Source organism: Tachysurus vachellii, chromosome 22 (genome assembly GCF_030014155.1).
Source record: "Tachysurus vachellii isolate PV-2020 chromosome 22, HZAU_Pvac_v1, whole genome shotgun sequence".
NCBI classification, from domain to species: domain Eukaryota; kingdom Metazoa; phylum Chordata; class Actinopteri; order Siluriformes; family Bagridae; genus Tachysurus; species Tachysurus vachellii.
Genome location: NC_083481.1, coordinates 14999571 through 15027023, shown reverse-complemented (window position 1 = coordinate 15027023; position 27453 = coordinate 14999571). Strand labels below are relative to the sequence as shown.

General features: G+C 40.3%; 1 protein-coding gene and 1 long non-coding RNA gene across 5 annotated transcripts in view; one reads left to right on the top strand and one right to left on the bottom strand.

Moving 5' to 3' along the window:
- Nucleotides 1–27453, bottom strand: part of fhit (fragile histidine triad diadenosine triphosphatase) — a 251569-nt gene that overhangs the window by 169907 nt on the left and 54209 nt on the right. The window lies entirely within an intron of this gene.
- Nucleotides 21835–25095, top strand: LOC132838373 (uncharacterized). Its single transcript, XR_009647623.1, has 4 exons — nt 21835–21991; nt 23751–24050; nt 24163–24225; nt 24624–25095. It is a non-coding gene; the product is annotated as an uncharacterized LOC132838373 (long non-coding RNA).

Here is a 27453-nt window from a genome sequence, read left to right as displayed (position 1 = left end):
TTTACATGTTTCTTAACAGCCGGCGTTATCAATTCACAGGCATGTCAGGTTTGATCACGTCTTTTTGTGCAGGTATAAGCCTCAGGTGGGTTGTATCTGTGTGTGTGTGTGTGTGTGTGTGTGTGTACGCACGTGAAACATACACTTCTCTTGGGAAATCCGTTATCATCTTTGTGATCTAATGTGTTTTGCTACGGAGCTGAGACGCCGTACGTGCCGCGAGCGCTTTAAATCTGCTGCTCACGTAGGCGTTATGACTGGGGTCACTAAAAGGTCACGTGTTTAACGCTTATCTGTAACCTTGAGCCCGGAGAATGCCGTTACACCGTTGTAATCGGACAAATCCAGGACGCCTCGAGCGGTTTGTCACGTTGCATTCACCGTCAGATAGAATAATACTTAAGGTAATTAAAAAAATATATAAAAATGTGTGAAAGACAATCAGAAATCGGTATGAAATGAATGCGAGCAAAGTGAAGGCCGTCGTGGTTGGATTTCACTTGTTTTTATAAGAATAACATCGTTAGCGCAGATACAGACACTATCTCAGTCCCTAACCCCTAAATAACCTCGGAATATTTCATAAGAATTGATATGTAATGTTGATAAATTTGGGTTTTGTTATTCCTGCTAGATCACACAGAGAGTTTATTCACTTTATTACACAAACATCATTTTTATTATGCTTTTCCTCTCCAATCCTAGTCATGCTCTAACAATTGTGGCATTTGCACAGTTCTCACTTGTACTGTACTTATAAACTCCTGACATTTAGATAACGTTCCGAATCTGATCTGAGACGTTAGATAAAACACAAACATCAGACCAAGGTAAGATACCTACAAGACTGGGACTCGTCTTTTAAACCCAATCGTACATTATTAATATCGTATTTTTCAATTCTCCAGTTAATACATGTACTATAACAGCATTTCTAACAATAGTGTGATTCTGAGAAAGTCAGGTAAATATATACGAAGGGTTTATTTTCTTACACCCTTCACATTCAAAAGTTTCACCTGATCCGCGGCATTTTAAGGACAAGCCTCCAAATAAGCATTGGCCTAAACTGCAACAGCGGCGCAGAGGAACATGTTTAGAAAACCACTTTTGTTTCCCCTGTGAGACCGAACGCTCGGAAAGCCGCGGATGGGGTCGTGCACCTACGCCTCGGAGCGCCGAATGTAAACATATGGTTTAGAGAACAGAAACACAAATCGATGGAACTCTCCATATTGTGCAGGGAACTTTTTCTATAAAACTACATAGGAATAACAGCTTCTTTTTTTCGTCCCAGAGCCTCCCATTTTTAAAGCAAACCGTTCATTATTTGGCAACCGATGCACCCTCGTGCTCTGGTAACGATGTACACAAAGACATAGTTAGCAATTTTACCAATTTGACAGGTGCAACAGAATGACTCATTCAACATACAGGTGCAAAGCCAAGTTGTTTTCCGCTGAATCAAATACCAGTACAGGTGCAAAGTCTCCGACTCGTTCCCAAACCATTTCCCCGGTTATGTATAATGTTCATTTCAGTGAAACGCCGGGGTACTGATTTCCAAAAGCGCTCTACAATTATCATAAGATGTTCATCATGATACAAAATCTGCCTGCCAGCAGAAGCAGGAGTCCAAGTGCGGAGAAAAACAGAGTCGGGGGGGAACGGGGAAAGGCTTAAAAAACAAAAAAACGTGGAATGAGTACACGATTCGCACTGCGTCTTGTTTGATATATAACGCATACACCGTCTCGTAGTTGCCACGACGAACTACAACATTTCCAAATAAAGAGGCTTAGAGGGTAGAAATTTCCTGGTTTTTTTTAGAAGAAAGAAGAAGAAGTTCTTCATGGATTAGTGCTCCAGAAGTAAAATTTCCTTTCTATGGAACTAATCCAACTTGAGTGACTTGGACCTCAACCCCAGAAATCACCTTCAGGATGCTGATTTAATTGCTGCTTTAGAGGTATGATTGGTGTTAGAGCAGACATGGCACCCATCACTCAGTCTACACATCTAGATGTTCCACCAAGTATTACACCTTCATTAACAAGGGGATCAACAACAGCTTGGCACCATTATTTCCAAACACGTGACTCAATGATTCAATCCCTTCAAGTCTGGTGCGTGTCCTTACAGAGCGTGTTATGAGTCACGTTACGAGGCAGGTCCTCATTTTTTGACAAATCCAGAAACGATAAAAAAAAAAAAAAAAAAAGCTGGACTTGCAGTTCTGAAAGGTCAATTCCCAAGCAACGATCTAGCTGCGCTGATTTACGACAGCCGTTTAACATTTGTTAAAAGATTCTCTTCATATCTTCGGTCCCAATCATGAAATGAATAACATCAACAAAACATATGTGACATTTATCCTTTTTGCTGACTGGGATAAAGTTGAAACATGAGCGTGTGCCGCAGTAATCTGAGAAAAGGGGATCGTATTGAATTTCTTAGCGCAGGCTTGCTGATCTAGCATCGCTTTATTTTTTTTTTAATTCCCTTTGCTATCATTATGAATGGGATTACATGGAGTGAGAGGAAAATAATCAAAGATCTGCGCCTGTAATCAGCTTGATAAACACGGGGTTGAATGCGAGTGTCAGAAAGAGTCAGTGTCAGAAAATCCCATGCTTCTGCTTGGAGTATATCACGGTCTGTTATTAATCTACTGTTTTCTACAACAAGACTGTTACAGAATCCTTTTGTCAAGACATACAAATAAAGAAATAAACAAATAAATAAATAAACCAAGTTACGTACACGGGGGCACGTGGCTTAGTGGTTAGCATGTTCGCCTCACACCTCCAGGGTTGGGGGTTCGATTCCCGCCTCCACCTTGTGTGTGTGGAGTTTGCATGTTCTCCCCGTGCCTCGGGGGTTTCCTCCGGGTACTCCGGTTTCCTCCCCCGGTCCAAAGACATGCATGGTAGGTTGATTGGCATCTCTGGAAAATTGTCTGTAGTGTGTGATTGCGTGAGTGAATGAGAGTGTGTGTGTGCCCTGTGATGGGTTGGCACTCCGTCCAGGGTGTATCCTGCCTTGATGCCCGATGACGCCTGAGATAGGCACAGATAGGTAGTTCGGATAAGCGGTAGAAAATGAGTGAGTGAGTGAGTGAGTTACGTACACGTTAGAGATTATAATTCTCCTCAGAAGTCAATACATTCTGCCGAATATTTAGAATTACCGACGTGACGATTAAATCCCGCAGAGTAGTATATAAGAGTGTGTTAATTAATTTATGCGCATAAATTAATGCCTCAGTTGAGTAAAGCTCAAAAGCTCACAGCATCAACAATTCAATACAAATCGATTTCTGTGCCACTTTTAAGAACGTTATATTGACCAAAAAGAGGCTTTGTGGAAATATTTCAATTCTGGATATGAATCCGAGGTGGAAAAAACTCTCCGAGACAGGAATCCGACTCGATAGGGACCACGACAGAACTGGTGCTCGTGTTTTTGGCTTTAATGATGTATTATGTTTGGTTTTGCTGTTTTGTTCCAACTTAATATAATTTTAGAGTTATATTTAAATGTGTTTGGATTTATCGCTAGTGAACAAGTCTGAGGTGACTGTGGTGACTGTGGTGAGGGAAAAACTCCCTTAGCTGGAAGAGGAAGAAACCTTGAGAGGAACCAGACTCAAAAGTGAACCTCATCCTCATTTGGGTGTCACTGAAGGATGTGATTATAAATATACAGTCTGACAATTGTGTATTGATGAGGAGGTTGTTGTCCTCAAAGACCACATGGAGTTGGCATCTCCTCTTAGAATGTCCGAATGCTTCATGAAGCGGAATCTATCTGGAGCTGGAACATCTCGAAATGCCTCAGGTATCTCAATGAAGGTCTAAAATCTTTATGACACGAAACACAACTGGAGATGGTACAATCTCTGTATGCCTCGGGATGGGTAGAAAATAGAAGCAGTGGAGAGGAGTTAGCGTAGCAGGCCAGAAGTTTCTTGGCTTTCCATGAGTTCCAGTAAAGGAAACGACAGCATGACGAAGGTCCACGTTTGAAGGTCAGATTTTCAGCTCTCTCTACACACACACACACACACACACACACACACATACATCACCGAGTTAAACTCAGAGCAGGACTGAACAATGACCCGATAACCCGATATGATATTACTCACAGTTCCGTCTTTTAAGCCTGGCGAACAGACGCAACACGTCCACACATCCGCGATTCTATTTCAATCCAACTCTAATCTCTCAGACTTGTGTTGCGTCTACCTGAGATCAGATCAAATAACTTCACGTCTCGCACGGAGAATACCAAGTTCTCACCGCCGGTTAAGATTATTGATAAGTACAGTTTATTCAAGTAGCATCACCTCGGAGGACAAGAGGGAGCTGCGTGCGTCAAGATGCTATCAGAAACAAACCGAGCGGCTTCTCATTAAAATTTGTTTGTCGGAAAGGCGTACGAGTAAACAGCATCCCAGAAGTACCGCTACATCAATAACGCACCACTAAGAGATTTCATCATCGTTTTTTAAGCCGCTAGACGCTCTCTAAAGGCTCGGCTGACATTAATACGTTTAGACGTGTTTGTGTGTGTGTGTGTGTGTGTGTGTGTGACTGTTATTCTGATAATGAGTGATTAAATACTCATAGACTGAGGAGGCTGGAAGAGACACTTCACCAGAGAGGCATTTCAAGTCATCATCATCTAACCGAATGGGGAAAATATTTATGTACAAAAAAGGAAGGGGAAAAAAAAATAGATAGAAAAATGACAGAATGAGCTGCTTCTTGTAAGCAAATGTATTAAACATGTATTCGTTTAGAGTTTTATAAAACAGCTGTAAACACATGAAACAAAGGAAATATCTGAACAAACCCGAACTGGAAAGTTGTGAGGAAAAAAAAAAAAATAAAGTAGAAGAAGAAGAAGAAGAAGAAGAAGAAGAAGAAGAAATCACTTTCGCAGCATATATCAATGTTTATCATGTAAAACGACCACACGTGGCTTTCATCGAGAAACCTTATTTAGATTCAATTTTCTGATCACCGGCCGCTAAACAGTAAAAAGCGCCAGGATATTGTGCCGTTGTCGCGACCTCATCTTATCTGCAAGGCTGGTTTGCTGATACTGCTTCTTAAAGAGCGTGATCCTTTCTCTCCTCTCCAATAACTAGCAAGAGGAAAGAACCTTGCATCAGAAACATCTCCAAAAAAAAAAATGGGCACAATATCCTTCATTTATTTCAGCTCAAACAGCATCTATCAGTAGGTGGGAGGAATTAAATAATAAAACGATTTAACAATTAATTGATAAACAATAAAAAAATAAAAATGCAATCAATCAATAAATAAATAAATAAATAAATGTTAAACAATAACCATGGATGTCAGTTGATATGTATTTATTTATTTATTTATTTATTTATTCATTTATTTATTTATTTAGGTCCCATTTACACTCACTAAGAAAAAGTTATAATAACAATAATAATAATTAGTATTATTATTATTATAATAAAAAGTAATCATGGAGGAAGGCATGCGTGCTGTCACACGAGACACGTCAATAAAATGTGATCTAAAGTGTCAGACGGTGTTAATTAATTTTCCTTACTGTCAGCTCTGACATTCGTTCTGGCTGCGAGGCAAATCGCAGGTATATTCTGAACATCTTCTGGTTTCTATAGTAACAGCTCACTCCCAGATGCTCCACGGGAATCCGAGACTAATAAGAAACAGCTTTTGTTTGTTTTTACAGCGAACACTAAGGAAGCAACTCTGAAGGGTTAATTCAGCTGTATATTATCTTCTGTTCGGGATCTTCATCCTGCGCCACTTCTCAACATGAGGAGAAATTCGCTGCACTTTTCCTCCTAACATCTCCTGACATCTTCTTCAGTTTGATGCACTTGTTCACAATGTGCCAGAATATAGTATCATGAAATAGTACTTTTTTTTATTTTTGGGATCTTTTATCAACCATTTAAATGGGTTCCTGATATTTTTAAGACTAATTATTCTTTTGTAGGCTTTTTTTTCCTTCCTCTGCTTTTCTAATTGTTCCTAAGATTCTAAGTTTCTGTTGCTGATCAAAACATCTGCCTTCAATTAGAGTGTTTTTTTTTTTTTTTTTTTTTTTTTTTTTTTTTTTTTTAAAGAAACGTTATTAACCTGAAGGTTCACCTATTTTTTTTCCTTGGTTTGGATTGTGATTGTTTTTGTCTGATGTGTTCGGGACTGACGAGATCGAATAGAATAGCACGTCCTTTACTGCGACTTTTGCTCAGGCAAAAAAAATAATAATAATAATTAATAAAAATATAAATTAAATAAAAAATAATTAATTTAAAAAAAAGGTAATGTTTGGGTTGATAAATTCAGATACAGATCACTTTATTATTTTTTTATTTTTTTTTTATGACCAGTCATTTGGACTGTAAGTTTTAAAGGCTGGCGATAAAATACAAAGCACAGAGAAACCTGAGACATAATTAGCGAGATGTCGTAATAGGGTAGTTAAAATAGATTTATACAGAATACAGAGTTCCAAACAATAACACAGTTACTAAGAAACCAGATGTGTGTTTGAATCCTCACCAACACACACACCAATTTGTGTTTACTTTGGAAAAAATCTTCATTAAGTACATACAAGATTGAGGTAGAAGATCTTGACTAAAATTAAGGACATGAAGTCAAAGCAAAGTGTTTCATTCTGCTCTCTCTCTCTCTCTCTCTCTCTCTCTCTCTCTCTCTCTCTCTTTATTCCTCTCTCTCTCTCTCTCTCTCCCTTTCTCTCTCTGTCTCTCTCTCCCTTTCTCTCTCTGTCTCTCTCTCTCTCCCTTTCTCTCTCTGTCTCTCTCTCTATCTCTCTCTCCCTTTCTCTCTCTCTCTCTCTCTCTCTCTCTCTCTCTCTCTCTCTCTCTCTCTCTCACTATCTCTCTCTCTCTCTCTCTCTCTCTCTCTCTCTCTCTCTCTCTCTCTCTCTCTCTCTACCTTTCTCTCTCTCTCTCTATTCCTCTCTCTCTCTCTCTCTATTCCTCTCTCTCTCTCTCTTTCTCTCTCTCTCTATCTTTATTCCTCTCTCTCTCTCTCTCTCTCTCTCTCTCTCTCTCTATTTTCTCCTTCTCTTTCTCCCCCCTACTCTTTATTCCTCTCTCTCTCTCTCTCTCTCTCTCTCTCTCTCTCTCTCTCTCTCTCTCTCTCTCTATCTCTATATCTATCTCTCTCTCTCTCTCTCTCCCTTTCTCTCTCTCTCTTTATTCCTCTCTCTCTCTCTCTCTCTCTCTCTCTCTCTCTCTCTCTCTCTCTCTCTCTCTATCTTTATTTCTCTCTCTCTCTCTCTCCCTTTCTCTCTCTCTCTTTATTCCTCTCTCTCTCTCTCTCTCTCTCTCTCTCTCTCTCTCTCTCTCTCTCTCTCTCTCTCTCTCTCTCTCTCTCTCTCTCTCTCTCTCTCTCTCTCTCTCCCTTTCTCTCTCTCTCTCTCTCTCTCTCTCTGAGAGGTTTCTTGGTCATATTGAAACCAATAAAGTATAAATTATATGTATTACTAAAGTGCATTCCTTATAAGCATGTAATTCGCCTTGCAAAGTTTCTGACCAATCGGATTTGAGAATTATGCGTTATTGTGATGTTCCATGTCCAATTCCCCTTACCCCTGCTCACGATTTACCCCGACATGGGTATGTATCTCTTTTTGTTGATTTTTTCGCTCATACAATCCATCTCAATAAAGCTACACAACGTTGTGAGAATATCTTCCACTCCAGCTGTTACTCCTCCAAGTCAACAAACACCCAGACTGTATTAGACCCTGATGGACTGACAGCTACCCCAAGGAATTTAGCCTCTCAAAATCCACCCCTACTTTTTTCCCCTAACACAGGTTTACTGTTTAATGACCTCAGTAAGACCAGACTAAGTCTGCTCACGATTTTACCTTCACATCCTTTACACTGCACGTTTCAGTGCCTCTTCCCTCCAGGAATGAGAAACATGAGCGTGAAGAGAAAAACAACAAGATACATGGGGACAGGTTCTTCCTCCAGGACCAGTGACCCGCTCGACTTGTTGTGATGCCGTATGTTTCATTCAAACGCTCTACGCTCTCGTCTAACACACAACAGGCTTCCATTCCTTGTGGGTCAAATCACACTGACAGAAAAAAAGCTATTTCCAAAAGGTGTGTTTATGCTGATTTACTCATTTTTCACTTATTTTAATTTGTATAACTTCCACTTGGGGTTTAATATATTAAATCTGTTGAATCTGTTGTAATAAATAAGCCATTTAACATGACAAAAAAAATCTGTATACAGTATTAATAAAATGCATAACGCTTACAATTTCAAGCCATGGGTTTTATTAGTGTTCAATTCTCTTTAAAGGGAAATGTACAGACCTCAGGAACTTTTCCATAAAGTGTTTATAAAAGTCTTTGTTTATGGGAGTTGGAATGGACTGAATTTTTATGGACATCAGATTTCTTCTGTAAATAATCTTGCAATGCGTTAAAATAAACACATCAGCTTGTGACCTGGTGTAGTGTCTGATATGAACTCAGTTAATGATTCTGTATCATGGACAGACAGACAGACAGACAGACAGACAGACAGACAGACAGACAGACGGATAGATAGACAGCTAGTCACCCAGACAAACAGATAGACAGACAGACAGATAGATAGACAGCTAGTCACCCAGACAGACAGACAGGACAGACAAACAAACAGACAGCTAGCCACCCAGACAGACAGATATACAGACAGTCAGACAGCTAGCCACCCAAACAGATATACAGACAGGCAGATAGACAGACAGACAGACAGTTAGTCACCCAGACAAATAGATAGACAGACAGAACGACAGACACCCAGACAGACAGACAAACAGACAGACAGCTAACCATCCAGACTGATAATTAGACAGACAGACAGACAGACAGATAGATAGACAGATAGATTCGCTCCTCTCCCTCATAATCTCAAGAAAGTAACTGATCCGGGTCTCTAACTCTGATTGACAGGTGACCTTATCTTCATATAAGACAAAACCGCCATTTAATGAAATAAACAAGCCCATGAGTAGATAATAGCGACTACGGACTGTTTGTTTCTACAGAATGTTACTGCATTTCACTTTGTCTGCTTTGGTCTTTTAATGCAATCATATCATTTGACAAAGTGTTAGTTTTTCATGAGTAACAAGTCTTGCAGGACAAATTCCACCTACACCAGATTTACGAGGTCATTAAAACTCATTTTGATTCTATACTTGATCCGGAGAGTAAACACCTACAGTAGTTAACCTCGATATAATCATTACTACATTTGAAGCAGGATGTATTTAACATTAACAGGAGTCCATCAGAGATCCAATTTGGTTGTGTACATAAATTATTACTATGGCAGGTTATCTCATCAAGGAAATGAGATTAGCTGAAGGAGAGGATAAGGCCAAGTATACGAGCTCAGAGAGAGTCGACTCGACGTTCGGGTGTTCGCTTCATAGCCTCCGCGGCTCCCTAAACATCCCCTGACGGCCCATTGATTACTTTGTCACTTTGACCTTTGCAGTGATTGAACGCTTGTGAGATATTACATACATTTCTATGGGAGCTGAGCCAGCGACCCGGAACGGCACCGCAGAGACACAGACGATGAAAAATACACTTCTTACGTGGGTGCCGAAGGCTACGCGCTATTAACTAACGAATTCGTGACAGAAGCATCGCGCATGCTGCTTTGTCACATAAACGAGAAAGCGAGTGTGAGTGTGTGTGTGTGTGTGTGTGTGTGTGTGTGTGTGTGGATAGCGACACTCGAGGTATGTAACATATGTTACCAAGACAAGGCCCCAAAATTGATTTGGTAAAAACTGCATGTGGGATTGATTTTCATTTTCCTGCTGCAATTTCATATATCACAATCAGTCCTGAATTTAGTGAGATTAATAGCAAAATAGTGCCAGACGAGCTCTTGGGATATTCTGATCGCCATCAAAGGGTCTATAATTAAGCCTGTAATTGATTATGATAATTTATGACTTCACGTTCGAGACACAGTTTGAACCCTGTCCGAAATATTCCTAACATTAGAGCTCCGAATTCCTCTTCTTAGATGGGTAATACAACACAGATACTACACAGATAATTACTTGTAGTAATTACAAGTAAATATTTACAATTATCTACAATATGATCAAAGTAGAGGATGTGCAATAACGTTCAGAAAAGGTCAACATTACAATTCTGTATTTAATTATGCTACTATTGTGAGAATCAGGGTGAACCAATGGGAAGCATGCATTTCATCCGGTTTCTGTTTAAAAGCTATATTCACCTACAAGTTGTTGTTGTTCCCTGTTCGCCGTCGCGACAGCAGATCACCCGGTCCGCATATTTGACTTTGGTGCAGGTTTTACGCCAGATACCCTTCCTGACGCAACCCTTCAATTTCATCCAGGCTTAGGAGAAAGTTATCTGGGTTAGCTATCTGACGTGGAATCAAACCATAGCAACAAGAGTGTGGTATTTTGCCGCTGGTACATCAGGAGGCGTATTTTCACCTATAAAGGGCAGATGGGGCAGTGGTGGCTCAAGTGAGTAAGTCTCTGGGTTATTGATCGGAAGGTCAGTGTTCAAGCCCCAGCACTGACAAGCTGCCACTGTTGGGCAACTGAAGAAGGCCCTTAACCCTCACTGCTCCAGGGGTGCTGTATCATTTCTGCCCCTGCGCTCCAACCCCAACCTCTGTGCTGTAACGTCTATGTGGCGATTATAAAGGCTTCTCTGCACCTTTATGTGAGTTTTTTTTAGCTTTTATTTACATATCAACAACCTTTATTTATTATTCTCAGAATCCAAAAAATTTGCAGTGCGACTTTTATTCAGTATGTTTCCTAATCGGTTCATTTGCAAACCCGGAGTGTGAACAGGATCACAATCTCGGCTAAACTCTGTAGCGAAATTTCCACAGCACAGCTTACACGGCGCTATGAAAACACTCTACTGAAGGTCAAAATAGATCAAAATAGAGTCTCAGTTTTATTTGGCTCTCATCTCTCGCTTTGCTCTTACTAAGATATTAATCACTAATGACATCCCCCCCTCCCTCACCACCACTACCACCACCTAAAAAAAAAAAAAAAAAAAAAAAAACTTGAATATATCAGCACTTAAGTCCTTGGGAGCACTATGTTTTTTTTTTTGTTTTGTTTTTTTTTTTGGTCTGCTTTTCACCTTAGCTGAAGTGAAAGCGGATGATTAACAGCCCTCGACTCTGGCATACGCCATGTCCTTCATGCACATCCTCTAAAAGCGTCGTTTGTATTGTAGAGTGAAAGGGCCAGGCATTAGAATTGCAAAGCATCGGCGTAAGGTTCTATATTTTAGAGTGTCCTTACCAAATCCGCATGAATTACACCTCGGAAAAGAAATGTGTTAAAGCAGTGCCTATTTCTCTCTTCTAATTCCTAATTTAAGTAATTGAAAAATAGCCCCGGAGACAAGTATTAATTTTAATCAGTAATAATTCATCACTATTAGCTCCCTGTTGAATATTCACCATGATATTCTTTCTTCTCCTTTCACACGGGCATTAATAATAACGCTCGATACGGGCACTAGAGGAGAGACTGTGATTACTTAACCCGCAGGAAAAAAAAAAAAAAAAACACACCATAATCATAAATCTAGTGTACAGCAGGAGATTTAGGCCAAATCAACTAAAATATGTAAATGAATGGTTGTATTTACTCTTGAGTGCTGACCCTTGTGTACCTAAAGTGTGTAATAATAGCAGGGACAGGAAAGAGGTGGATAAAGTGCTGGAATTGAAATGGTTCAAATAAGAGATTGGATTCATTCTTAATCATAAAGCTTTGTGTGTGTATTAGAGAGAGAGTTGTGATGCGGTTGTGTGACCACCGTATGTCACCCTCACGTCCCAATGTCATTTATACCGCGGCTCTTCAGCGACAATCGCGTTTGTTTCTAATGAAACAAAGACACCTCATATGAGTTAGTTCCTGTTATGACTTACATTACAGCACCTTACTTTTCTCTCTCTTGTGCAGTTAATAAGAGGGAAAAAAAATTCTCTGAGAATTACTGAGATGGTAAATGTAAAAATGGACACGCCGATATTAAGGACCCGAGAGGTTTTAACGTGGGTCAAATTGCGATGGCTGGACGACTGGGACAGAGTGCGTCCAAAACAGGAGGTATTCTGAATTGATCCTTGTGTACAGCGGTTTCTAAGTACTTACCAACTGGACCAATGAAGAACAAGTGTGAACTGGGTCATGAGCTCCCAAAGCTCACTGATGAACATGAGGAGTAAAGGCTTTTACATCAGTGTGGACCGTATGGTACGTGTCAGAAAAGGTGGCACCAGGATGTATTATGGAACATAGACAACCAGACCGAGACAGTGTGATGATTGGGGTAATGTTCTGCTGGGAAACCTTGGCTCCTGATGTTATTCTGGCATGTACCACCTATCTAAAAATTGTTGCAGACTACATATCAAGGTGTGCGTCATGGCAACGGTATTTCCTAATGACTCCTGACCTCATTCGGGCATGAGAATGCATCCTGTCACACTGCAAAACATGTTCAGGAATGGTCTGAGGAACATAAAGAGAACAAGGTGTTGCCTCGGCCTCCAAACTCCCCAGATCAAGCATCTGTGGAATTCCCATGTCCGATTCGTGGAATCCCCACGTCACAATTTACAGTATTAAAGGATCTGATGCTAAAGTCTTGGTGCGAGATCCCTCAGCACACCTCAGGAGGTCTTGTAGAGTCCAGGCCTAGATGGGTTCGGTGCCGTTTTGGTGGTACAAGGAGGACCTACACAAGCTCAAACAGGTGGTAGTAATACTATGGCTGATCTGATACGATACAGTATGTATTTTATAATACGTAATATATCATCACAAAAGACCGATGCACTCCTAATATTACACAGACATCATAAAAAATATATGTGTTTTAAAATTTAGGTCCCTTGGCAAATGCGGTGGTCTCATTAAAACAAGCCGGTTTAATGGACAGAAACGGAGTGAATAACACTTTCCTGATGAGTAGCAGCACTTGGCTAATGGAGCGCACCGTACTGGAGGTAAGTCATATCCAAGTCATATCCGAGACAGTCTGGTCAAGGAGAGAAACGGCTGGAAGGAAGACTTGCTAATTGAGCGAGAATAAGGCTTAAGAATAATAATAATAAAAAAAAAATAAAAAAAATCATTGTTTCTCGATACAGCTTTTACAGCAATCCAGCCTGGAAGATTTTTGCAGTTTTATTTCTTTCTTTTTTTTTTTTTTTTTTGCTCGATAATAACCGAAAAAGTGCAAAAGCGAACGGATTAGATGCTCGGAAATCTGCTATTTTTAATCGTGTAGAATTACTAAGCTGTGGACAGATCATCACTAAGCCCTGGATATATTTCAAATGAACTTTTCTGTCTTCTGTCTTCAGAGCCTCTCCGTGGGAACGTCAAAGTCGGCGAGATCATCATCGATGTGAAGAAGTGTGCAGTGAAGAGAGCCGGTTATCCCTAAACAAGGGAATGGAATTAGAGCAATAGGCTGAAAATAGTCCATGGAGGATTTTTTTTTTTTTGGACGGTGTTGTCTGTCAAGTTCACAGGCAGCCTCTCACCAGTGCACTGGGCCAAATAATTCTCCCACTAGCTGTTACAGACAGCAAAAGCAAGACAGCACTCAGAGCCCAAACTGTCAGCCTTAAAGGCCTGGCGACAGAAACAGAAACTAAATAAGACAACACAGCACTTCAACAACAACAACCCCCTGGTCGGATTAATAGTGAAAGACCTTTTACGTGATGGAGATTTTACAGTCTGGTCCTCGTTCGGCTGAGAGGGATAAATCCTTCGTCCTTGTTGCCATTAAGGTACTGATTAAAACACGCACATACACACACACACACAATTTTTCTGTAAAATGAATAGACAAATTTGCTAAAAAAAAAAAAAAAAAAAAAATTACTTTAAAAGTACTTACTCTGTGCACTGATTGATGCACTTTGGGTGAATGAGGAATTATAATGATTTGAAAAACATTTTAGAAACATTAAACAGCACTCATGCTGCCGTGTTTTGAATCGTCGGTCCTTTTTCAAGGTGTACGATCGCTCGGGATTTCAAAATAAACTTCTTAAATTTTATTTCTTTAAAAAAAAAAAAAAAACACACACACAAAACCCTTTTCATTTTTAGCCTCGAGTTATAATGTTCTGTTGTACATTTTGTTTTGGTTCTGAGTGCGACACTAAATAATCGATAAAGTACAACAACTCGAACGAGATCGAAACAAACAAAAGTAAATGAATAAATAAATACGCAAGCAAACATGGAGAACGAATGTAAACAAACGGACAAATAATCGGGCCGTGTGTAAGAGTCGACGTCGTATTTTTCTCAGTTTAAAATAAACATTTTGGAATAGAGGAACAAAAAATGAGGAAACACTAGCAAACAAAAATGAACAGATGAATAAATAAACCAAAGCAGCAAATAAGAATATTAAAAATATTTACATTTTGCAATTTCAGCAAATAATTTTTAAAAAATGGCTTCAGTATAAAAGAATTGATTTTTAAATCTTTGTATGAGTGCACTAACTTTTGCACTTACTTCATGGTGTCATGGTTTCGTTCTGGTTTCTGACCTCTGCTATATGGATAAGTGTTGTGAGGAGTTAATAGCGTTAGAAAGTACAAAACAAATAGAAGATTTCTTTCTTTATTTAAAAGGTTAAAGCCGAGACCCTGAATTATGATTTCATGAAGCGTCACGGCAGTTCGATCGTGCTACCCACGGTTCAGGATTAGCTTCGGTGCAGCCAATTAGAGCTCTGGAATACCAATGACCGAGCGGCGCGAAAGCTCACACGTATCACACAGTGAACCTGAGGTGAAATTGACTAAGCAATTATGAAGGAAGCAGGAAGCTGGTTTAGGTCTGAGGAGACACCTAGTTGTACCTCAGGGTCACAAAGCGAAGGCTAATGAGTGCCGGATTTAAGCCGTGTGCAGAAATAGGAGAGAGAGAAAGAGAGAGAGAGAGAGAGAGAGAAGAGCTTTCGCACAGGTTAGCAAGGTCTACTGGACAGGTACAAAGTGTCCCTTTCGAACTGGCTCTAGACTCCTTCACTAAAGTTCTCACAATGAAGTCATGGATGTTACCATTGTTTTACTTAGTGATCATTAAACTCTGGCAGATTCTTCCAGTGTCAAAGGTCAGATAAAAAGTTGTTGAAGATTTGTTAACTTTATTCTATAGAGAAACTAAATCTCATCGCTTATTAAAGTTTCCCATCGACAAATAGCAGACCTTTAGGATCTTTTTTGGACTGTTCGATAATTACATCAACGACTAGAAGCATTATTCACTACAGGTAAGTGGGTTGATATGTATGTGTGGGTTTGTTTATGGCTTTTGTTTGATTATAGGAAGTGTACCGTAACACTTCCTGGTTACAGTACAGAGCTTATTTGCTTGGGTTCTGGCATTAGATCATCGTTTTTAATTCGAAAGTGGTGGACAAAAAAAGCAGCTATTTGTATAGGGGTTCATATACGCTTGGTTATCACATTAGAACCTAAGGTTTATCCAAATATTTGATGAGAGAGGTCAATGGAGAGGTTCGAGATGACAGAAAGGCAAAGCTAACTCATGATCAACATGTCGAGTCTCTGGGATACAACATCAGATTATCACATCAGGATCAGGAAGTCGATGCAGGCGAACACCGGCATGGACTCACCGAGACCGGATAGTCGAAGACTGGGAAAAAAAAAACATAGCCTTGTCTGATTCAATTAGATTTTTGTTGATGCACACAGGGCAGAATTTGGCGTCAACAACATGAGTCCATGGACCCAACCTACCTTGTGAGGACAATCTGGGTGGTGGAGGAATGAGGTCTCACCACAATTTGTGCCATTAATACCGATCGATCAGCATTTAAACACTACAGCGTGATTGGATGTAGTTGTAGTTTGGATACCTTCATAGCCACAGTTTCCTTATCATCTAACGGCGACTTCCTGCATGATGACGCACCGTGTCGCGAAGCATTCCGCGTCTCCGACTGGTCTCGTGAACACGACGATGAGTTCAGTGAATCCAGTAGAACGCCTTTAGGAATTGGTAGAATAAGGGCATCTGGGAAATCTTCAGGAATTGTGAGAAGCGTAATCACGTCAACATGGAGCAGAATCTCAAAATAATGTTTCCAATCCACGGCATGAAGAACTGACCATAAACATGAAACACAGGCTGAAGTCAACAGCGCTCAGTGAGCGTACTGTATATACAGTACACCCATCAGCCATAACACAACGAGGTAATCAACGTCACACACTTCACCTGTTCGGTATATATACATATTTGAATTATTTTCTAAGTTTTACCTATTCTTATGTTGAGTTTTTTTTTTCCCCCAAACAAATCCATTTGTTATTCACAGGCGCAGGTTATCAAAGTCATTAAAATGACAGTGAGTCATTTTGTGGCGCTCCAGATGTGGCAGGCTAGGAAGCGACTGACACACGGCTGCCATAACAACAATTAACTCCCACGCTGTAATTTCCGCATACAAACACAAGACAGATCTGGAAGTATGCAGCCATTCTTTTAGAAAAAAAATAAAACTAAAAAAAATACGCCGCGTCTCGCAGCCTCGTCTGAAAGCGTGACACCTTTCCTCAAAAGTATAGATGAATCCTATCAGTTTTGCAGTGCAGAGCTGCACGTGATTAACAATACGGAGCTAATTGCTCTAATAATTGTTGCTTTTTTTTTTTTTTTTTTTAAATTGTGTCAAATCCCTTTAGTGAGAAACAGAAAATATCAAACAATCTTGTGTTTCAGCAGCTAAGATCAGGACTACGCTAGGATACGTTACATCATTTCACGTCTGATATGGTCAGAAGGTGTCGATCTGTTAATCCTACAGCATCTTACAGGATTTTATTAAATCTGTTCATAGTAATGATCATCTCTCGGGGACAGTAGTGGACAAACTTAAAGGTGCGGTGCACGATGTTTCAAAGCCAATGTTGACATTAGAAATCACCAAAACAAACAGGCTCCTAACCCAAATGGGTGTCACCCCTGTTTTGATAGCTCCGCCCCACACATACATACGTAACCCAGGCAACTATTATGGCGAAACCTGCTGGGGCAGCTGGCTGAGGGGATATTTATATTAACTCAGTGAGTAATACTATAGTAATACAAATGTGTTTTTGTAGTACTGTGTGTTGTACCGTGAAAGGTTTAGTTCCGTTTCACGCGGAAGACGTTCAGTTCACTCCAGCGCTGGAAAGCTGATTCTGTATTAACACGGGTTCTGCTTCTTGCCTTATCGTAAGCCTTTCTTCGCTTTTCGTTTTTATCCGCCATGTCAATGTATCAATCGCATTCTGCTAATGTCACACATGTGCACTGAACACTCTCTCCGCCGCATATTGACAAGACATGCCCCTTTCTGCTCATTGGCTACACGTTTGTTTTGTTTGTCGGCCCGACTCAGTTTTCTGTAGCATTTTTCAAACATCGTGCACCTCACCTTTAAGGTTTGGAAGGAGTCTCCAGTGTCAGAGCTGTGTTTTCTCTATCACATAATAAACTGTGGGAGTTTCTTTGTGTGAATTTCAAGACAGGAAAAAAAACAAGACGATGAAGGAACAGCTATGTTTTTATCTTCTATGAGCATAAGCAAAAGTTTTAAGGAACACAGCTCTCTCACTCTCTCACTCATTTTCTACCACTTTATCTGAACTATCTCGGGTCACGGGGAGCCTGTGCCTATCTCAGACGTCATCGGGCATCAAGGCAGGATACACCCTGGACGGCGTGCCAACCCATACACACACACACTCATTCACTCACACAATCACACACTACAGACAATTTTCCAGAGATGCCAATCAACCTACCATGCATGTCTTTGGACCAGGGGAGGAAACCGGAGTACCCGGAGGAAACCCCCGAGGCACGTGGAGAACATACAAAATCCACACACACAAGGCGGAGGCGGGAATCGAACCCCCAACCCTGGAGGTGTGAGGCCAACGTGCTAACCACTAAGCCACCGTGCCCCCTTGGAACACAGCTCTAATTTTTTTAATGACCGTAGTAATACGCCAATTAATAAAAGGCAAGAATTGATTTGTGTGTGAATTTAAAAGACAGGACAAAGCCAGTCCATTCACATGGGTCTACGTTACCATGGTGAAGATAAAAGAAACAAAACGGCTTTAGCGAGACGGAGAAAAACGTCTCAAAGTATCCAGCTAAGCGTCCGAACAGAACAGCCGCCTGCAGACATATCATTCATTTCCATTTGTATACAACACAAACAAAATATTTTGTGATGAGAAAACACAAACATGTTTTAATAAAGAACGGGTCTCCCTGTGGGACGGGATGCGAGCGTCAGTTTAATAAGCGCGAGCGGCACTGAATAAATTGCCTAACCTTACCATCCGTGTTGACACTGTATTGTGTATAGAAGCCGTACACAGCGTCGTTGTGTAGAGTGTTTTATTTTCCTCCCATTGCATGAGTGGGATGATGATTAGTTTGCCGGAGTAAAAGAAGCATAATAGCGCTTCTATCAGAGTTCACCTTAATAATCTTATTTGGATTCAGCAGAGAAATTAGCCTACCAGGAGAATAGCACGGCATCGGTGCATCTCTAAATTGATTTAGTGAATAAAATGAGAACACTACATCCTACACTAAGCGCAACTGCTGGAAGTGTGTGTAATGGTTCTTAACCCGAGTCTGCAGGGTCGTACGGAGATAATGGTGTAACCAAAAGGGGGGGGTAAAAAATGAATAAAAACAGTACAGCATAATCATGCGATTAATTAATTAAAAAAAACAAAAAAAACAAGGTGCTATTGTTTGGTCATCACTTTAGGCTGCATTATGAAAAATGCTTCCACTGTATCAGCACTTCATGGGTGGTTTAATGTGTGAGGTACAGTAGGAGGGATTATTCTCCATTAAAAGCTGGAACACTTTAGAAAAGTTAAGAAGCACCGGTGAGTGTCAATGAATTCGTTGTAATTAAATAAAACTGCACCTTTTTTTTTTTTTTTTTTATTGTTAAATGCAGTATGAGATTTACAAAAAATAAAGAAATAAACAGTAAAATATATATATATATATATATATATATATATATATATATATATATATATATATATATATATATATATAAATTTTTTAATTTATTTAAATTGTTTAATTTTTATTTTTTTGTGTGTATAAACATTGTTTATAGCTGCTACAGTATAATGTAAGTGATACCATGACATTAAATGTGTCTATAAAATCAACAGATTATTCAATAAATATTATAATAAATTGTCAAATTGCTGGTAAATTCTTTTTTTTTTTTTTTTTAAATATTCGACTTCAGGGTGGTAAAAGAGACTCTGCTTCACGTCACGACACCTTCGTTATCATCTCCTAGATTATTACTTGCACTGCCTCCTCAGTGTTAAATATCATAGTGGAATTTACACAACCTTGCAGCTTCGTCCTGCAGAATTCCTGACAAAAAAAAAAAAAAAATGATGCTAATTAAAAAAAGACAAAGAAGCTCAAAAGTCAAATAACCGCTCAGATGAAAAGCGTGAGTGTTTATCAAATAAGCAGGAGTCTGACCGACAGCTGCACGGAAACCACAGATGCTGCCATTACCATTTCAATCAAACGGGTTCAAAAACATTTGCAAATAGAGAGAAGCAGCATGACACCTTTTATATTCGCCGAGCAGAAGGCCGCTGTCGGAGACACCACGCTCTGATGAGTGTGCAGTCGGCGAACGCGTACGCTTCAAGGAAGTTATGGACTGATGTGTGCATCTGTGGCTGAGCCGGAGCGTGGTCACTCCAGCATGAGAGAAAGACTGAAGATGAAACACCCACCTGTGTGTGAAGAGCAGGAGGAACATACAAGATGCCTCGTCCGTGAAGACGGGATGTCATGTATAATAACTGGTTTCCATGGAAAAGGAGTACGGAAATAAACAATAATTCCAGTCAGGCATGTGTGGGCTTTGTGTTCAGGAACCGTCATTCAAGAGATGTGTTTCCTCGTAGATGGATAGCTTGTATTTACACCGCAGTGCTGCTGGGTTCTGGGATTTCAAGAACAGCAGCTTAAGGATAGATGAGGAAGGGTTTGACTTTGTTTTTTTGACATTTTCTGACTCAAAAATCGTCTTAAATCTACGAGAGGATTTTTAAACCGGGATAACTGGCAACCCATGCGTTTATAATAATAAATCTCAAGGAAATAAATGCAAAACACTGCAAACTGAGCTAAGAGCTGGTAGAAGCAAAGTGTTGCACCATCCACAGTTTCTATAGGAGGTTAAATAATTAAACCAGAATATGAGAGGAATATTTATAGAAGCAGTTATCTTACCTAGGTAACGTAATATTTCTACTTCCACTGCAGAGTGAAATATAGTAGCTTTAAATGTCATTTAATAAAGAAGTTCTAATTTAACACCATGAAATAAATGCTAAATCCTGTGCTTAAGTAATAATTAAGGCATAATTTTCCAGCAATCCACATTCCAAGCTAGAAATGAACCTGCCTAAGTTCTCCCACACCACCCGACTGCTGCACTCCCTCCACCAAAGCCAAAATTGGACCAACATGCTCTTACCTCAAAGCTCTTGTCACGCCTCGCACTGCACCTCGCTCTCTCAGGGTAAGAGGTAGGTATACGGCAAGACTCTTTTCTGTTCTGGCACCGAGATGGTGGAATGAACTTCACCTAGATGTCCGAACATCCGAGTCCCTGACTATCTTCAAACGACGGGTGAAGAACTACATCTTCCTGAAGCACTTAAACTAGCACTTACAGTAGGTTGATGGTATCCTAAGTGTGTAACCTAGAGAACTAGTATTAATGTCATCACTGGTAGAGTCGTCGCTCTGGATAAGGGTGTTTGCTAAAGGCCGTAAATGTAGAAATCTTTCTCTGAACATCTCGCTCCACCCTAATCAAAATGTCTATGTATTAGCACACCATTACCTGGCCCACATTTCTTGTTTTTGGACCCACGAGACACCCCGGCTGGCCGACTCTGATCCTCTGAGACGTTTGGCGTGGTGTGCTATGGTGTGGTGTGGACACTCAGGTGGGCCACCCATCAGCTCAGCGCTCACCTTAAAGTCCATCACCGTGTCTGGAATCCCCTGACCTACAGCAGCGAACCGTCTAGCGTCTAATGGATTTAAACCGCAAATCAATCCGGATAACTGTGGCTGGAAAAGAAAACCGATCCCTTTTCATTTAAGTAGAGAAAGCAAGGACGACACGATTCTTTCGTTTTTTTTTCCCTTTTCTTTTCTTTAAAAGGTCAGTGTTTACAAGTCAGAGCATAGTGTTCGTCCACCGCCATAAAATCAAGCGAAGTGAGGCTTTTAAAAAACAAACAAATCGGAGACAGTTAAGGTAACTATCTCTCAGACTATTCCTGATTGGGGATTGTTTATGGAAACCTGGACTCTGACAGTGTGTGTAAAGTGTTTACGGTACAACATCAGCATAAATTGGCCTTGTTATGGCTGCACACGGCACTCTGGATTTAATATTTACTAGCTTGCTATTCGAAGAAGAATTATGGTCCCCCATTAAAAACCCCACAAACATGAGTCACCGATTTATAGCCCAGATAAAACAGCAACGGTATTTCAGACATGTGCAGAAGGCCTATTTCCTCGTCCATCAGCCGCCTCCAGTCAGAATTGTCAATATAAACACCGGCATCGGTTTTCAAGGGCATGCGGTGCAGAAGGCCGCCTGGATGACCTTCCACCCTGATTATGCAGACGGGGACAGGCTGCTAAACACCTCATGCACTTCCTCTGTGTTAGACTCTTTTGAATTATGGACAGCGGAGAAAGGAAATTGGGGCGGTGCCTTCGCTATGCCCGACAAGGTTAGTCGTGTTTTTCTATAGCTTAATGGGGACAGCGGTGTTCTAAATAACAAGGCTGTGTAGGCTAAGGTACACGATGTGTTGCTTCTGAAAATGATGCATTTTAACATTGCACAAAAAGCAGATTTGTAACAACCTTGACAGGGGCAACCTAGTATTTATCAGGGCTGATAACCAATTTTTTCCAAGTTAAATACTACTAAAAAAAAGAAGATTTTTATTTAAAATACATGAATACGTAATTTATGGTTTTATTATTTATTTATATATTTATTTATTTATTTATTTATTATACCAATATTGTAGAGAAATATTTCAAGGAAATAATGATGTGCCCTAAATTCGTTTTAAAAAAACATATTAAATAATAATACATGCAAAGACTTCATTCGCTTTTTTCCCACATGGTTTAATTGTTCGGTGATGTAAACTTAACCATGACCCTGAATGCAGTCCAATTCCTAGCGATTATTCACTATATGATAAATGAATACATATTTTAAAGGGATATGTATTTTCATAGACGAATCGTCTTACAACAAATTCTAGTCTGATGGAGGTCGTGTCACGTCAGCGTGTGGTGATGCAGTAACCAGCTTGACTTTAGACCGGGAGCGAGATGTTTAACTGATTTCATGTGACTGAGTTTTAAAGGCCATGGACACTCAAAGCATTGCCTCTGCAAGCTGTGGCCTCATTACAATCAACAAAACACACGACTCGATATAAAGTGATTCAAATCCCTACGGTCTTGGCACCCACAGTTGGTCCCAGAATCCTCCTCCATCTCCAGCTGCCTTTCTTCCTCCTCATCCTCCTCGTCCCTGTCCTCGTCCTCATCCGTCGCTTTGTCCTCTTTCGTACCCGTTACAGCTCTGAAAACAATAGCCTTGCAGCAGCAACAAGCCGGAAAGCTGCCACCGTGTATCCGACACCAGAGTAATAAATCTCCTTGCAGTGATTTAGCTGAGCTATCAAACGGCCTATGGTAAAAAGGAGGAGGGCCAAGAAATGTCACAGGGACACGCCGGTCAAAGCAATGGCCTCCTTAGCATGAACATCAAGCAAATTAAATAAAGATAAGACTAGAGCCTCGGGACCACACGCACACATTCCGACAGCGAACGAGGTTAAAATGGGAAATTTAGATACGATCACTTATTAGAGTGTACAACTATTACAGTCACATCACAGGATTATTCATGGATATTTCTTACAGTGAAGGTCCATTCGATTTAATTCACTTTCTTACGGTGTCACAGCTTGAAAAAAAAAAAAAGCAGCATATTGTCTATGAATTTTTATTGTCGACTCACCGACAAAATCACTGAATCTTTTAATAAGTAGATACCAATTTGTATCCTCTGTAAAAACGTTTCTTAAACCAGTCGTTTGATAACAGCGAGTCCCAAAATCCCAGTGCACAATTATTTTTCCTGCTCTAACACAACGTTAACACGTAATTGTCTTATTAGTGAGCTAATGAGTTGCATAAGGTGTGCAGAGGAAAACACTAAAACATGGTACAGGAGCGCTGGGAAACATTCCTTTAGGAGATAATAGAGTACTAACTATGTACTAAATATATCCTGATCTTTTTACTTGTAAGAAAGAATGAATTCAGACACAGCATCCGACTCTGAGGGACGTCTTATGAAATGTCAGATGATTAACGGGGCTTGCTGTACACGGCGTACGTGCCGCCGTCGTCCTTTTTCTCTCTTTCTCTGTGTGGTGAAAGGTTGTGTCTGCCTCCTAGGTTCGCTATACTGTACAATAAATAAGAGAGAGCGGCTCCAGACGAGAAGTGTGAACCATCAAGATTAAGATGCAAGGCTCTTGTTCATCTTGTTGGAGTGAGAACAAGCGGGTTTTAACTTTCCCGTTGAGGAGAAGCTTAAAGAAGCACAACTTACAGGCTCAAAACAATTCACAAAACTCAGTTCGTATGCACGTTAAGGTCTGGATCGTCCTCACGAGGTAAAGAAGGACTCCGAATGGTTCTTACTGGTATACTACTGAGCAATCTGTTGGTGTACACTGCCAAAGTAGATCACAGGTAACATACTAACATACTAACTAGCATGCTAACATGCTAACATAAGCCTTGTTCTCTAGCTAGCAAGTAGAAAATCCTTCATATCTTATCAATTTTATTGTATTTTTTGTAGGATAACAGCTGGATAATGCACGAAAAAAATATGAAGGCTTTTGGAAACAACTTAATAGTGTGGGTGAGTTAATAGATCATTTATCCAATCGTAAAACTGAACTCTAGATAAAATAAGATAAAATACCTTCTTACGCTTACTTAAGAACCCGGGTGACTTTTATTTAATATTATTTATAATATTATAATATATTTATAATTATAATTATAATATAATTATAATTTATATTTCTAATATATTTTATATAGATATAATTTTTTTTAATGAAATTATTTCGACCTGATTTTTCTTTTTTTTTTCTGAATCAGGTCTCTGATTGTACAATGCTAGAACATTCCAGAATTTTCTAAAAAAAATATACAGCAAAAGGTCCAAAATTGAGAGTTTTCTGACTGGTCTTGTTTAATATCTTGACGTAGAAGTAAGAGCAATCCAATCTAATCCAATCCAATCCAATCTAGGCACAGATCTGAACCGGATCTTCTGTTTCAGCCTGGGATCTGAACCTACAATATTCCGGTGTCTACCTTCACACAACCTTCACTGCTGACCTTTCAGATATCACTGACTACAAAGTGTGAGAAATCTACAACGAAAGGAAGAGAAAAGTCTGAAGTAATTAACGATTTTTCTCATCTTGCCTCAAGGGCAGAACTTCGAAAATTGCATCTGTCATCAGTACGAGCGCTGGTTGTGTCAGCAATAAATGTCTCCCAATTAGCAGCTCCATCATTATTAGCTAGCCTCGATGCGACGTCTATGAGATGAGCAGTTATAATAGGTCAAAAGGTTGAGTTTGCCATGCATAAATAAATACGGGAATTACAAAGAGGGAGGGGCTCGGAGTCGGTGTTAACATGCTTGTCATAAAGTGTTTGAGGTCTGTGAGAAACAGGGACGACGACGGGCTCTGGAATTGTGGACGCTTTGATGATGTTGGTAAGGATTTGACTTATAAATTAATTAGAGGAAAACAAAAGAATTCCAACAGTTTATTGAAATCCATCCATTCCATGTCCCTAGAGCCAGATTCCGTGTCCGGGGATTGGGTCGCCGAGGCCCCCGCCTTCGACTGCCACTCAATCCACATTGCACCAGCCCCTTACGGTTCCTCCTGCAGGTGGTGGGCCCACAGGAGATCGGCCCCACGTCGCTCCTTCGGGCTGAGCCCGGCCGGGCCTTGTGGGGTAAGACCCGGCCACCAGGCGCTCGCATGCGAGCCCCAACCCCGGGCCTGGCTCCAGGGTGGGGCCCCGGTTGCACCATACCGGGGACGTCACGGACCTTGATATGAAATTTCTCAAGTTTATTGAAATGACAATGATAAAAAAATTTAAACAGATGACGTGTGACGTGGTGATATTTTCCATCCCTCCTGCTTATTCCTGAAGGTTGTTTTAAAATAAAAATATGAGAACAAAAACAAAACTGATAGATTTATACTAGAAAACTCATTTATACTAGTCTGTGAAAATCCTGGGTTCCATCGAACCCTAGACTCCAGCTTGGTGTGGTAACTGGTCATGGTCTAAAACAAGATAAGATGAATTCGCCATACTGTGAATTTCATGAACGTTCCTTCGATAGCTTAGCAATATGCAATAGCAATTATGGACATGAGGCAAATAATTTGAAGCAATTTTCTGACTTTTAGTCAGTGGTGAGGAAAATAATAATATGAAATTCACCAAGTTCTACAATGGAACGGCGGATACGTTCCTTGTAAAGCGGCGGTGGTCAAAAGGTGGCCCACGGTTCAAACACACCACTTCGTTGGACTGTATCTTTCAACCAGAACCAGCGTAGATTGTGTAGCAGATCCTTTGTTGTTTCTTATCACTTACGTATTTATTTGACTAGCCGAAGGCATCTCATCAGGACCTGAGACTAACAACAGGGCTAAAGCTGCTAGCCCAAAAATGGTAAAGCTTTTATAGAATTTCATAGGTTTATCCTTGTGATTGGGGGAAAAAAAAACTTCTTTAAATTAATAATCTCATCTGTTGAACCTGCGGCACTCATCAGGAATGAAGTGGCACTACAATATAAAACAGAAGCACTTACTTAGACAGTCTTACTTCTAGCCATGAACTAATCACGAATTGTAATAAAGGTGACTCGTCACCATTCAGTTGGAACATTTGAAAGCAAGGAATTTTATCTAGCAAGACATTTTAGTTGAATTTTAGCTGAATACCCCTGCAGGAGAGAGAGTAAACAGTCCATTCGGTGATTCTGTCAGTAGGTTAATTATCAGTAATCCAGCATTCAACATCCAGAGATTGGTTCCTTTGCATATGCTGCAGGAGTTTGTGTGGCGTTTTATAGTCACATGGGGAAATCAGTGACCTTGAATTAAACAGAGAGCCCTGAGGTAAAGCTGGCATTTATCCATGCTCTTCAGTCTAGTGAGTTTTCTTTCCTTAGCTCTGCACACAAAAATGCAGTTTGTGGGAAGTTTTATATTCGTCGCTTTGTGCAGTAACATCAGAACAGTCAATATAGCTTTCAGTCTGGTTCCTCTCAAGGTTCTTTCTCATTTTTCCTCACCACCATCACCTCAGGCTTAATCATTAGGGATAGATGTTAGAGATAAATAGTATGCAAAGCTGCTTTGAGACAATGTGAATTGTTAAAAGTAATTGCTATGCAAATAAATAAAATTGAATGAAATAATTTACTAACCGGGGGGCACGGTGGCTTAGTGGTTAGCACATTCGCCTCACACCTCCAGGGTTGGGGGTTCGATTCCCGCCTCCACCTTGTGTGTGTGGAGTTTGCATGTTCTCCCCGTGCCTCGAGGGTTTCCTCCGGGTACTCCGGTTTCCTCCCCGGTCCAAAGACATGCATGGTAGGTTGATTGGCATCTCTGGAAAATTGTCCGTAGTGTGTGATTGCGTGAGTGAATGAGAGTGTGTGTGTGCCCTGCGATGGGTTGGCACTCCGTCCAGGGTGTATCCTGCCTTGATGCCCGATGACGCCTGAGATAGGCACAGGCTCCCCGTGACCCGAGGTAGTTCGGATAAGCGGTAGAAGATGAATGAATGAATGAATTTACTAACCAGAATCAACCTACTGTTGGATTCAAGTCAAGTCAAGTCAAGAAGCTTTTATTGTCATTTCAACCATATACTGTATAGCTGTTGCAGTACACAGTGAAATGAGACAACGTTTCTCCAGGATTGTGGTGCTACATAAAACAAAGACAGGGCTATGGACTTAGTAAGTAATGATACAGTATATTTCACTTGTATCTTGTTGCTTCAACATGCTCAGAGTAGACCACTAATC